This window comes from Dasypus novemcinctus, chromosome 21 (genome assembly GCF_030445035.2).
Source record: "Dasypus novemcinctus isolate mDasNov1 chromosome 21, mDasNov1.1.hap2, whole genome shotgun sequence".
Taxonomy (NCBI): domain Eukaryota; kingdom Metazoa; phylum Chordata; class Mammalia; order Cingulata; family Dasypodidae; genus Dasypus; species Dasypus novemcinctus.
In genome coordinates this window covers 24,574,603-24,583,408 of record NC_080693.1, presented here as the reverse complement: position 1 = coordinate 24,583,408, position 8,806 = coordinate 24,574,603, and positions in this window count along the sequence as shown.

Genomic DNA, 8,806 nt, shown 5'->3' with positions numbered 1-8,806 from the left:
GGATAATTCTTTTCTCTAGCATGATTGATTTAAATGTACTTATTGATACTTTGCAAAAGTTTCTTTCCACTTCACTACTCTTTATTGGTAATAGCATACACATTTTTAGGAATGCTGTCAAAGTTAGGAAAGAATCTACCATGTTTTTTTCACATATGATCTCTTAGCAATTTCAGGGCATTTCAAGTTATCTTTTGCAGCTGCTAATCTTAAATATTCTTTGACGTACAATAATCATGAACCAGTTTTTCCACAGATATCTTCATTCTAAGTACATTTATGAATTTTGTGTCTTTTTATATAATCTGTTCTTCTTGGTTAATTGAATTATTGGATTATCCAAGAACTTTTTTCATTATCCCATACATTGGTTTGTGGGAAAAAGAGTTTAAATTGTATTTGAACTTTGTATGACCTGTTCCTTATTATAGATGTTGTGGTTGTTCCCTACTATTGTAGATGATGTTGCAGTTCACATAGCAAATAGCTGCTTGGTAGTTTCCAATAAATACGAGGTGGAAACTAGGGTCGAGGCTCGCAGTTCCAGTAAGAGTGAGTCCCCTGGTTGCTTCTTTATCTCCTCTTTTGTGTCTTTCTGTCTGTCCTTTATTTTGTAAAGTTCTGCATTGCCTTCCCTTTTTTTTTTTTTTTTAAAGATTTATTTATTTATTTAATTTCCCCCCCTCCCCTGGTTGTCTGTTCTTGGTGTCTATTTGTTGTGTCTTGTTTCTTTGTCCGCTTCTGTTGTCGTCAGCGGCACGGGAAGTGTGGGCGGCGCCATTCCTGGGCAGGCTGCTCTTTCTTTTCACGCTGGGCGGCTTTCCTCACGGGCGCACTCCTTGCGCGTGGGGCTCCCCCACGCGGGGGACACCCTTGCGTGGCAGGGCACTCCTTGCGCGCATCAGCGCTGCGCATGGCCAGCTCCACACGGGTCAAGGAGGCCCGGGGTTTGAACCGCGGGCCTCCCATATGGTAGACGGACGCCCTAACCACTGGGCCAAAGTCCGTTTCCCTGCCTTCCCTTTGAGCCAACCTATCACTGAGCTGATCTCAGCAACTGGTACCCAGCATGGGGCTCAAAGGGAAGAAGGCTCACAGCACCTGGCGCTGGAACAAGGACCTGAAGCAAAGTAGGATCACCTTGAGCGAAACTAAAGTTGGTATAATGGCGCAGAGCCCCAAGGAGTTTGGGAAGCCTTCGAAGTCCTCGATGGTTTGCTTGTGTTTCCTCAGGAGACAGAGAACATCCTGTGTGGGTACCAGCTCATTGTATAAAGCCATACCATGAACACCAGGAGACAGTGAAAGTTCCTGTGGAACCCAGAACCTCCAGTCATGCAGTTGGAGAGACAGAGCTGGAAACTGCATGGTGGGTCTCATTCCAAAGACGAGAATGGCTTTACATCAAAGTATCTAAACTACAGAACTTGTTCAAGCATGGCATCATAAAGCAAGTATGGCTTGGGGACAGAAAGAGATTAAAGAAGGAAATTGAAACACCAGATGGTAGACAAAACCCAAAAGGAAAAGAAAATGGCTACGCTCCAAAGTCAAGAAATCAGGACACCTTCTCCAACTTTATATTTATCCTCTCTCTCAGAATCACTGAAAATAAGTTATGATAAAGAGAAAAAGCATTTGAGTACTCCATCAATGGAAAAGCAAACATCCAAAGGAGCGGACTTAAGACAGGAAACAGAAGAAAACATTAGAACACATGTAAATAATATCTTCAGAGAGAAACAAGAAGAGATTGAGAAGGTTAAAAATTGTCAGTCAGAAGTCTTAGAAAATAAAAACTTAATAGATGCATTGCATAGCAGAATGGACATACTTAAAGAAAAGGCCAACAATCTAGAAGACCAAATTGAAATGCAAATGGCCAAGCAGATAATAAATAAATAAAGGTTAAGAAGCATAGAGGATAGAATCAGAAGATCTAACATTCGCCTGATAGGAATTCCAGAAAAATATAATAAAAGGAAAGGAGGGAAGGAAATACTTAGAGAAATAATTGAAGAAAACTTTCCAGAGCTAAAGCAAGAATTGAGCCTTGAGATTATCAGTGCCTACCGAGTACCCAGTAAGATTGATGAAATGAGACTCACTCCTAGACATATCTTGGTGAAATTTTGGAATGCCAGTGATAAAGAGAAAATCCTAAAGGCTTCCAGAGCAAGAAGAGAGATAACCTACAAAGGAAGAAGAATCAGATTGACAGCAGATTTTTCACTGGACACAATAGAAGCTAGAAGTAAATGGAGCAATATCATGAGTGTTTTACAGGAAAATGATTTTGAACCTAGAATCCAGTACCAAATTGGCGTTCAATTTTGAGGGTAAAAGAAAGATATTTTTGGATATTGAAGAACTCAGGAAATTTATTTCTTTCATACCCTCTTTGAAAGAATTACTGGCAGATATACTGTAGCAATCTAAGGTGACTGCATATACATGTACAATATCCTTTCCTCCCAATACACATCCAACCAAAATCAACAAGGAAAACTGGAAAATAAAACACCCATCTCTACCCAGGAAGTGTTAGATGGACAGCTAACAGCATACCTGTGGTTGAGGGGAGAGGAAGGTTGTAGGTATTAGATGTTGGTAAAGTTAGTTACATGAAGAAATGTAAGGATAACCACCATGGGTTGTATAGGAGTAAACTTTCTGTAACCACAGAGGGGGAGGGTATATCTGTCAATGTAACCATAGGTAGAGGTGGAGGGAAAGAAATAGAAAAACTTAGGGAAAAATAAGGCAAGATAAGTTTGAAAGAAACAAGTGCAAAAACAAAAACACGAATCTTATCAAGAGAAGGCTACTTCATAAATATTATAATGTGAATCGTTTCTTCATTTTTTCTTTGAATATGTTTAATTTCCTTATAAATTTTATCTTACATTTTCTAAAAAAAAAAAGAAGGAAATTGAGAGGAAGAAAACTGGGAAAGAAATGTTGAATTATAAAAGGAAGCAATGAAGAAATGCTAGATTAATAGATTTGGAACTGCTCTTGTGTTTGTTCAATGTCAGTGTGTGTTGTAATTGTTTCAGTGTGTGATTGTTCAAAAAAGAAAGAGAAAGGAAGGAAAAAAGAAAGAGAAAAAGGAAGGAAAAAGAAAAAAGAGAAAAGGAAGAGAGAAAGGAAGGAAAAAAGAAAAAGGAAGGGAAAAAGAAAAAGGCAGGAGAAAAGAGAAAGAGAAAAAGAAAGGAAAAAAGAGAAAGAGAAAGGCAGGAAAAAAGAGACAGGAAGGAAAAAAAGAGACAGGAAGAAAAAAAGAGGAAAAGAAAGAAAGAGGAAGGAAAAAGAAAGAGGAAGAAAAAAGAAAAATGGAAGAGAAGGGTAGGAAAAAAGAGAAAGGAAGGAAGGAAGGAAAAGAGAAAAAGAAAGAGAAAAAGGGAGGAAAAAAAGAAAGAATTGTCAGTGTATATATATATATATATATTTTTTGTCAGTGTATATTTTGATAGCTCTGGATGGTGGTATAATTTGATAAATAAAAGGTTCTGAAAGAGCTCTATTCAAATTGCCAAAAATTTAAATAAGCGCTTATATTATTACCTAAGTTTAAAATGTTAATGAGATCTCTATAGTTGTCTTTTTTTTTATCTTTTATTTTTTTTTAATTCATTTTGTAAAAATATTACATTAAAAAAATATGGGGACCCATTCAACCCCACCACCCCCACCCCACCACTCCCCCCCCCCCCCCAGCAACACTCTCTCCCATCATCATGACATATCCATTGCATTTGGTAAGTATATCTCTGGGCATCGCTGCACCTCATGGTCAGTGGTCCACATCATAGCCCAAGTTATAAGTCTTGATTAATAAGAATTACTATCAGTCTCTTCATAAAAAAATAGTTCTTGCTTAAATTGAAATGAATATTTTGTTTTTCTTCATAGGATAAAATGAAAGATATAAAAGTTAAGCAAATATTGGTAAAGGTAAAAAGTTTGTGGGAATGCTAACTGAAATTTAATGAGGTGTATTTTGTCCTAAAATAAAATGGTCAGTTTTATAAAATCAGAAATGGAGATATGCGAGACAGAACTAGTATGCACAGAGCAAGTTGTAAAAGTATTGTGGTAGCATTCAGTGAGATAATGTGTTTTGTAAAAGTAAACCAAACCTGAATGAATTAAAGAAAGTGCAAAAATGGTGTGAAAATGTCAACAATGGACTTTTGTAGTTCTTCCTCAATGCTTTCTGCCCTGGCCTGATGGCAATGAATCTGCATAGAAGAAACCTGTGGCAGTGACCCTACTAAGAAACAGCAGAGACAATGGTATTTTAAGGGCCTGGAATAGGTAAACAATTGGGACAAGCTGTATGGTCCCTGCTACTCTAGCAAATTATTAAATGTTGTTTGGTTGGGTAAGACAAAACTATACTCTCTGCTGTATTTGATAAAATACAGTGTTTTCTGATGTTAATGGAGTTTATAATATTGTTGGGAATACTAAAAGTCTTTTATCCCTCACTGAGTTGTGTTAATTAGGAAAAGACCTTCATGGGAGTAGGAGGACTTCCAGTAGGTTGCTTTAAAAAATAAAAATAGAGGGAAGCGGACTTGGCCCAGTGGTTAGGGCGTCTGTCTACCACTTGGGAGGTCCGCGGTTCAAACCCTGGGCCTCCTTGACCCATGTGGAGCTGGCCCATGCGCAGTGCTGATGCATGCAAGGAGTGCCCTTCCACACAGGGGTGTCCCCATGTAGGGGAGCCCCATGTGCAAGGAGTGTGCCCCGTAAGGAGAGCTGCCCAGCGTGAAAGAAAGTGCAGCCTGCCCAGGAATGGCACCGCACACACGGAGAGCCAACACAAGATGATGCAACAAAAAGAGACACAGATTCCCGTGCCACTGACAACAACAGAAGCAGACAAAAAAAGAACACACAGCAAATGGACACAGAGCAGACAACTGCCGGGGGATGGGGGGAAATAAAAAAAAAAAAAAAGGAAGCACCAGGAACCTGGGACCTCCCGTGTGGGAAGCAGGTGCTCAACTGCTTGAGCCACATCTCCATCTCCATCCCCACTTTGTTAATTCCTCGCCCCGCCCCCCGCCCAGATGGCTCCCTTGTCTGTTTGCTCATTGTTTTTATTCATTGTTTGTGCTCATTGTCTTCCTGTTGTTTTTGCTTGATGTCTGCTTGTCTGCTCATTGTTTGTCTTCTTCAGGAGGAATGAACCTGGGACCTCCCTTGTGGGAGCTGGCCGCTCAACTGCTTGAGCCATATCCATTCCCCTTTTTGTTAATTTTTAACCCTAGGTTACAATTTGTTTATACATCATCTGTGTGGCTGCTTTCAGGCTACAGTGGCAGAGTTGAGTAGATGCAACAGAGATTGCATGGCTCGTAAAGCCTTAGCTTTTTATTATCTGGTCTTTTACAGTTTGCCATCTCCAGGTGTAAAACATGCATCAGAGTTTAGCCAACATAGATGTAAGGAAACTGGGGGTTTAGCCACGGACTCCCCATCTGTCATGAGGAGGAGTAGCTTCCAGACGTGAACTCTCTGGCACCTCGGGCCCTGCCCACAGGCCTGAGAAGTGCTCAAGCAGCCATGCCTGCCAAGTCACAGCTGTTCAGCTATTAGCAGCCTTTGTTGTGTCGAAGCACTGAGGAGAACGTGAGGAAATGGCTTCAGCTCCAACACCTCTTTGGGTTATTATGAAATGATGTATGGGGAGCACTTAGTACGGAGCTTGGCACAAAGGAAATGCTCCATAAATCTTGGTTGTGATTCTTGTTCTTATCCTGCCCTTTGGTGATGGCATAGGGACAACTATAAATCCTCTTAGGGTGACATGGGGGCTTCCTCAGTGTGCCACTTTGCCATGTTCCTCCTTTGTGCTAGCCACCATCTTGAAGGTGAGTGCAGGGAGGGCCAGACAAGGGAAAATAAAAACCATAAATTGATTTCTTAAAAAGACTGCAAATCCACATGGACAAGTTAATAAGTCTGTAAGCCTGAGCCCATGTTCCCCTGGCCGGCTTTGCCCATCGTCACCAAAAGGCTATTGTCCCATCAGGGGTCTGGACTCCCACCATTAGAGATGGCACAGTGGGCATGTTCCTTTTTTTGTTTTTTACATTAAATAAAATTATTGAACTGTATCACTCATACATAAACAATAAGTGTGTAGTAATAGTTGCAAACTTATAAAACAAACATGCGTAACATCATACAGAGCTCTCATACCTCATCTTTTTTATTTTATTTAAAGATTTATTTATTTATTTAATTCCTCCCCCTCCCCCGGTTGTCTGTTTTCTGTGTCTTTTTGCTGCGTCTTGTTTCTTTGTCTGCTTCTGTTGTCGTCAGCGGCACGGGAAGTGTGGGCGGCGCCATTCCTGGGCAGGCTGCACTTTCTTTCGCGCTGGGCGGCTTCTCCTTACGGGGACACCCCTGCGTGGGGTGGCACTCCTTGCGCGCATCAGCACTGCGCATGGGCCAGCTCCACACGGGTCAAGGAGGCCCGGGGTTTGAACCACAGACCTCTCATGTGGTAGACGGATGCCCTAACCACTCGGCCAAGTCCGTTTCCCTCATAACCTCATCTTACCACCAATACCTTGCATTGTTGTGAAACACTTTTGACTAATGATGAAAGGGCATCCTGAAGACATTACTACTAACTGAAGTATCTTACATTTAGTGTGTTTTCCCCCCAACCAACCCTACTATTATTATTTTTATGTAATTTATACTTGAACATATATAAACAATAAGTATATAGTAAAAATTGTGAACTTACAAAACAAACATGCACAACATCATACAGGAGTTCCATTCACTAACCCACCAATGCCTTGCATTGTTGTGAGAAGACATTTGTTACAAATTATGAAAGAATATCATCAAAATCTTACTACTAACTATAGTCCATATCTTACATTTGGTAAGGTATAGTCTATATGTATATTTTCCCCCTAATCCACCCTATTGTTATTTTTAAAATATATTTTTATGACAGAAGTTGTAAACTTACAAAACAATCGTTTGTTACACATTATGAGATTAAATCATCAGACTATTACCATTAACCATTATCCATAGCATACATTTGGCACATTTTTTCCATTCTCCCCTATTATTGACACAGTACATCTTTGGCATAGATGGATGAATATTACAGTATTCCTGTTAATCACAGTCCATAGGTCACTCCAGCTGTATTTTTCCCATGCTTCTCCACATTCCCATCACCCTGCAATAGTGACATATATCTGCCCTAGCTCACAGAAGGACACTCTTGCATTTGTGCCATCAATCACAATTTTCATCGACCTCTGGGTTTACTATGTTATTCAGTCCCTAGATTATTCTCTAGTTTCCTTTCTTTTTTTAAAAAGATTTATTTTTTTAAAAATTTCTCTTCCCTTCCTTACTCCCCCCCAGTTGTCTGCTCTCTCTGTCCATTTGCTGTGTGTTCTTCTATGTCCGCTTATATTCTTGTCAGCAGCACCTGGAATCTGTGTCTCTTTGTTATGTCATCTTCCTGCATCAGCTTTCTGTGTGTGTGGTGCCACTCCTGGGCAGGCTGCACTTTTTGCACACTGGGCAGCTCTCCTTACAGGGAGCACTCCTTGCATGTGGGGCTCCTCTACATGGGGGACACCCCTGCGTGGCACAGCACTCCTTGTGCACATCAGCCCTGTGCATGGGCCAGCTCACCACACAGGTCAGGAGGCCCTGGGTTTGAACCCTGGACCTCCCATGTGGTAGGCAGACGCTCTATCTGTTGAGTCAAATCTACTTTTTTGGGGGGGCTTGCAAGTTTAGGGGTGAGATTCTAGGTGTGTTGGAGTGAACTGTGTCCTCCAAATTGGATATCTTCTAGGTCTTGGTCTACATTCTGGTGGCTGTGGCTCCATTTTGTAAATAAGATCTTTTCACCATGTTACTTCAGTTAAAGTGTGGCCTAGCTGAACCAGGTTGGACTTTCATCTGGATGACTGGAACCCTTTAGAAGCTGAGCGAAAGTCAGATGGAGAGAGAAGTCATGGGGAGTAACCAGAAGCTGGAAGTCAACAGTGAGCAGAAGAGAAGGAGAAGACACTGCCATGTACATTACCATGTGATGGAGAAGCCAAGGAACCCCAAAGATTTCTAGTGAGCCAGAAGATAATAATCCCAAGAGGAAGGAAGACTTTTCTGGCCTCTGAAACCACGAGCCAACCCATTTTTGGTATTTGTTTTAGCAGCTAGGAAATGAAAACACTAGGCTACCATCACTTTTGATCAACTGGCTACAAATTCAGGGGTTCCCACCAACCCCTCAGTTTCCATAATTCACTAGGATACTCACAGAACTCAGGAAAGTGCTCTCCTTATGATTACAGTTTTCTTATAGCAAAAAGGGCACAAATCAGGATCAACAAAAAGAAAAGAAGCATTGGAAAGCATAGGGTATGGTCTGGGAGGGCCTCAAATGCCAAGCTTGGGTGTCCTCTCCGTGTGGAATCAGCGTGTGTATCTTCCCGGCTCCTTGATGTACATCATCAATCAGGGACGCTCACCCCAGCTTTGACGTGCAGAGTTTTTATTGGGATTATGTAGGCACAGCTGATTGAATCATTGTCCACTCAGTTGAACTCAGTCTCCAGCCTCTCCTTCCCCCAGAGGTAGGGCCTGTATCCTGGGGCTCAAAGCCCCATCCCTCTAATCACCTGTTTGGCCTTTCTGGAGCTCATAAACTCTCACATGGAGGGGGGTGCCCACCGTGAATAACAAAGGCATTCCTATCACTCAGGAAATTCCAAGGACGTAAGGTTATTCTCTAGGAACC